Genomic DNA, 6,217 nt, shown 5'->3' on the forward strand with positions numbered 1-6,217 from the left:
TCGAAGGGGCGGGACTAAGCCCTTCCCGGACCAAGGAGACTCGACCTGTAAACTGGGGGGCGTGGCCAAGGGAAAGAACCTTTTCCCCGGAGGCCCTGGCGCAAGGCCTGTTTTCGCGCTCCGTGTGCACTCTCGGGCGCGAGAGCGAGGCGGGTGAGGCGTTATCTACGGGCTCTCTGAGTGTCACGGTTGGACGCTCAGGTTCGAGACGGCGGTACCTCAACAGCAGAACCGACAGGTCTCGAGCAGGGGGTTACAGTTAGGCGTTTGTAGGCACTCGCCAGGCTGCGCAGATGCGAACGACACCGACTGGTCCCCTGTCCTGGGAACGCTTGATTCTTCGCATCCCGGCATAGGGTGTGTGCTCACCTCCTACGCAGATGCAGGCGTGTGATGTACAGAGGCGCCCGCTTACTGCTTTTGCTTCATTTTCGATAATAAGCCCCATGTAGGGCAGCCAACTGTGCTTTGTGTAGTGGCTGAATGGAGAAATTTCTCAGACCCAGCCTGGATATATTTGGTGCACTGATCAAAATGTACATATATGCCCCAATTTCACATTTGTTGGGAGTCCAGTCTTGGCTTCCTCTTAAGGGTTATTTGGGGTCTGTAAGGTCATTTCATGGGGTCGCGGAGAGTCGGACACGACTGAATGACTGAACTGAACTGAACTGAAAGGTCATTTCTAATCAGTGTTCAGTTCAGTTCAGTCGCTCAGTCGTGACCGACTCTTTGCGACCCCATGAATCACAGCACGCCAGGCCTCCCTGTCCCTCACCAACTCCCGGAGTTCACTCAAACTCATTTCCATCGAGTCAGTGATGCCATCCAGCCATCTCATTCTCTGTCATCCCCTTCTCCTCCAGCCCCCAATCCTTCCCAGCATCAGAGTCTTTTCCAGTGAGTTAACTCTTTGCATGAGGTGGCCAAAGTATTGGAGTTTCAGCTTTAGCATCAGTCCTTCCAATGAACACCCAGGACTGATCTTCAGAATGGACTGGTTGGATCTCCTTGCAGTCCAAGGGACTCTCAAGAGTCTTCTCCAGCACCACAGTTCAAAAGCATCAATTATTCGGCGCTCAGCTTTCTTCAGAATCCAACTCTCACATCCATACATGACCACTGGAAAAACCATAGCCTTGACTAGCAGACTGGCTGTGGTTAAGAATAGGCAGGAATCCATCGCAGCCAAGCAGTAGGGATCTTCCGATTTGATGAAATTGCTCCAAAACTGGTTATACTGATGGCTTGGCTATATTTTTACTAATCATTGTACTCTTAAAACAAGTCAGTTTTACAGTGTATAAATTATCTCAATAGGGTAAATTATCTCTGGTGGTGATATATTTGTTAAAAGTCTGACTGCCAATGCAGGGGACGGGTTGGATCCCTGGTCTAGGAAGATGCCACATGCCACTGAGCAGCTGAGCCTGTGCTCTATAAACTGTGTTCCACAACAAGCAATGAGAAACCTGCACACCTGCAAGGAAGAGTAGCCCCTGCTCACTGCAGCTATTGAAAGCCGGTGGCAGCAATGAAGACTCAGAATAGCCATAAATAAATCTTTTAAAAAATCATCTCAATAAAGCTGTTTAAAAGTATTAGGCAAAGCCTCTCTATCTTCCTCTTCCAATCTAAGTTTTAAGGCTGAGGTGTGGCCCTGACTACATTTCCCTGTTTAAGTTTGCCCAAACAACTGACCGAGATTAAATCTTTGTCCAGTGGCAGAACTGTAGTTTGCAACGTTTTTATTCCATCTGGTGAGTCCTACATAGCCCACAGTAGCCTATGCCATCTTGTTGTTCAGTTGTGTCCGACTCTTTGTGACCCCATGGACTGCAGCACAGCAGGCTTCCCTGTCCTTCACCATCTCCCGGAGCTTGCTCAAACTCATCCATTGAGTTGCTGATGCCATCCAACCATCCAATCCTCTGTCTCCCCCAACACCCATTTTTGCTCATGCTCTCAATCTTACCCAGCATCAGGGTCTTTTCCAACGAGTCAGCTCTTCGCATCAGGTCGCCAAAGTATTGGAACTTCACCATCAGTCCTTCCAATGACTCTTCATGGTTGACTTCCTTTTGGATTGACTGGTTTGATCTTACAGTCCAAGGGACTCTCAAGTCGTCTCCAGTACCACGAATCAATTCTTTAGTGCTCAGCCTTCTTTATTGTCCAGCTCTCACATCTGTACATGACTACTGGAAAAACCATACCTTTGACTGTACTGACCTTCGTCATATTTCCTTTCAAATACATATCAACATGTTTTGAGTAGTTCACTTGCAGAAGGCCAACTCTACAAGTATTTCACCCTCATGGGACTGTGGGTTATAGGTAAGCTTGAGTGTAATATCAATATATTGAAAAAACTGACATGAGATTCCTCATCCATTTAAAGTTAAAACATAGATTTTAAAATTTTCTCCTAGTGGTTCTCTATCCAGTAGGCAGAGTCATCCTTCAATGGTTTCCCATTGTTCTTAGGATAAAGAACAAAATCTTAATCCTATCATGACTTGAAAGGACTGCTATGATTTACCTGCACCCTCATCTTTAATGTCATCAGATAGATTCTTTAATTTTGTTAGAAGAACCAAGCTCTCTTTTATTCCAGGCCCCTTCCCTATAATCCCATCTGCCTGTATGTGACCTCTAACATTTGCTGGGCCAGCTCCAACTCATTCAGCACTCCATAAGCTGATGGTGATGGATTTCAGGGTTCAAGGGCCAGTTTTGATGATTCCTAGGTATCGTATGAGGCAAGTGCTTAACCTCTCTCTGTACCTCAGTTTAATCTATGATAGTAAAGTAACAATGATAGGATTGCTGTAAAATAATTCACGTAAGGACTGTAGATTAGTACCTGGCTGTTAAGGGATGTATTGTGTGCCCCACACCCCCAAATTTCATTGTTGTTGACAGAAATAAGCAACAATCTATAATGGGAATGAGAAGACTCTGGAGAGTCCCTTGGACAGCAAAGAGATCCAACCAGTCCATCCTAAAGGAAATCAGTCCTGAATATTCATTGGAAGGACTGATGCTGAGGCTGAAACTCCAATACTTTGGCCACCTGATGCAAAGAATTGACTCATTGGAAAAGACCCTGATGCTGGGAAAGATTGAAGGCAGGAGGAGAAGGGGACAATAAAGGATGAGATGGTTGGATGGCATCACCAACTCGATGGACATGAGTTTGAGCAAGCTCCGGAAGTTGGTGATGGCCAGGGAGGCCTGGCATGCTGCAGTCCATGGGGTTGCAAAGAGTCGGACACGTCTGAGCAACTGAACTGAACTGAACTGAATAATGGGACTAGAAAAGAATTTTACTTGAGCCAATCTGAGGATGATAGCCAAGGAGACAGTCTCTCAGGTAGCTCTGAGGAACTGTTCCAAAGAAACATGGTTTTCAGCAGTTTTGTATCGTGTCAGAACAATGAACATGAACCATCACAGGGTACATTCCTTCAAAGTTTCAAAGAAGGTAGATGAGCACGTACACAGCAAGTCAGCCTGGCTCTGGCGCCTGGGAAGGGAGCCTTATCATTAAAGGAGCACCAGCACTGATGGTGGAGAAGGAGATGGCACCCCACTCCAGTCCTCTTGCCTAGAAAATCCCATGGACGGAGGAGCCTGGTGGGCTGCAGTCCATGGGGTCACAAAGAGTCGGACATGACTGAGCAACTTCACTTTCACTTTTTGCTTTCATGCATTGGAGAAGGAAATGGCAACCCACTCCAGTGTTCTTGCCTGGAGGATCCCAGGGACGGCAGAGCCTGGTGGGCTGCCGTCTATGGGGTTGCACAGAGTCGAACACTACTGAAGTGACTTAGCAACAGCACTGATGTCCCAGGAAAGGAGGCATTTATCTCAATCTTCAAAACAGACATTCTTTGCTTCTGGACAATGTACCCTTTTCTTGAATGGTTAGAGCAGATGTACAATGTATGTTTAATAGGCCACAAAACAGGCTATTCTAGTTGGCATAAAGTTTAAGTTGACTTGAGTGTGCTACTAAGTCGCCTCAGTCGTGACCGACTCTTTGCGTGCCTGACGGGCTTAGTCGCTCTGTGGCAAGTGGGATCTTCCTGAATCAGGGATCGAACCCATGTCTCCTGCTTTGGCAAGCAGGTTCTTCACCACTGAGCCACCAGGGAAGCCCTTAGATAGAGTCCTTAAAAACAATTTATTTTTCTTTAACCACTCCACATAGCTTGTAGGATCTTAGTTCTCCAATGAGGGATCCAACTTGTATCCCCTGCAGGGGAAGTGTGGAATCCTGACCACTGAACCAAGGAAATCCCTGCAGATAAGGTCTTTAAAGACATAGCTAAGTTAAAATGAGGTCACGAGAGTGGACCCTAGTCCAGTATGATGGTTGTTCTTTGGAGATATAGACACAAGTTCAGAGAGAAGACACCAGGAGAGATGATCACCTATAAGCCAAGGGGGAGGCCTCAGGAGAAATCAGCCCTGCGGACACCTTGATCTCAGATTTCTAGTTTCGAAAATTTGAGAAAATAAACTTCTGCTGTTCATGCCATGCAGCCTATAGTTCTTCGTTATGGTAGCTCTAGCAAATACACTGGCATATGGTGAGTATTCAATAAATGTCAGGTGTTACTTCTCAAGAAAGCTCTCTGTGAACTAGCTCAGGACCAGTTTTGTAAATTCTTACAGCTCCTGGCATTTTCCTGTGTAGAACCTTTCACAGTTTGTAATTACATATTTGTGGTTTTTTCTTTCTGGTTGCTGACTGTCTCTCAGGTTAGATTGTAAGATCCATGAGAATGGGGACCAAGCCTATTTTATCCATTATATTCGTGTCACCAGCACAGTTCCCTGCACATAAAAGCTGCGATAAACACTTTGGTATACATAGTTGAAAGTTGCTAAGAGAGTATATTTTAAAAGTTCTCATCACAAGAAAAAAAAATTCTATAAGAATGTATGGCAATGGATGCCAACTAGACAAGTGCTGATCATTTCACAATATGTACAAGTACTGAATCATTATGTTGTACACCTGAAATTTATATAATGTTTTATGTCAATTTACCACAATTTGAAAAGAGATCTACCACTTAAAAAAATCACATTCGGGGCAAATTAATGAAAGCCCTCAATATTCAATATGATAATATTTAATTTAATCATAAGTGCCTGTGGTAAGGTACTTGATCCTATTTTAGAGATGAAAAAACTAAGGTTCAAAGAGATGATATAACTGAGCTAATACTGTATGACTGGTCAATAGGAGAGCCAAGATTTAAATCTGTGAGAGACTGGCCACCATGCTAGACTGCCTCTTTATTTTTTTAATTAATTAATTAGGTGGTGCCAGGTCCTCGTTACAGCACGCAGAATCCAGTTTCCTGACCTGGATCCCCTGCTTTGGGAGTGCAAAGTCTTAGCCACTGGATCACCAGGGAAGTCACCAGACTTGTTTATATTTCAATAAATCCATGAACATTTTATGTAAAAACCCAAATGAACTTTTTAGCCAACCCAATACATGTGAAATTAAAGATAATTTCATAAGAGAGCTTGGATTAGATAATTAATATATGGTTACTCAAAACCACCAAAAATAACTACTGGATGTGGGAATGAGGTAAGGAATAAGAGGAAAGGAAGTTTTCCTGTACCCAAAGAAAGTGTATATCACTGAATTCAGCAAGTATCTCCTGAGAAACTATTGCGTGCTCAGCCTTATGTACAGCGCAGAGAGGAAAAACCCAGCGCTTGCCTGGCCGGGGCTCTCGTCCTTGTGTGAACACTAGATAAAATGATCTAGTCAGACAAAGTATTACTGCATTAGGGGCACAAGGTACTGGGGGTAGGGTTGCCAGATTTAACAAATAAAATGTTTACCTGAAACACCAAAAGCAATTTGTTGTTTATCTGAAATTCAAATTTCACTGGGTGTCCTGTATTTTATCCGGCAACTCTAGAGGCAATGTAGTTCAGCTAGAACATTAGCAAAGGCAGAGAGGCAGGAAAGCCTATGAAAGCATTCAGAAAACAAGTAGGGGAGATGTATTTAGAAGAATATAAGGTGACCCTGGTTGGATCTGAGGGGAAGGAATACCCCCTGGGGTAGAAAATGGCAACCTTCTCCAGTATTCTTGCCTGGAGAATTCCATGAACAGAGGAGCCTGGTGGGCTACAGTCCATGGGGTGGCAAAGAGTTGGACACAAGTAATCAACTAAT

The sequence above is a fragment of the Moschus berezovskii genome, chromosome 25, assembly GCF_049115385.1.
Source record: "Moschus berezovskii isolate FMDL1 chromosome 25, NW_MosBer_1.0, whole genome shotgun sequence".
Classification (NCBI taxonomy): Eukaryota; Metazoa; Chordata; class Mammalia; order Artiodactyla; family Moschidae; genus Moschus; species Moschus berezovskii.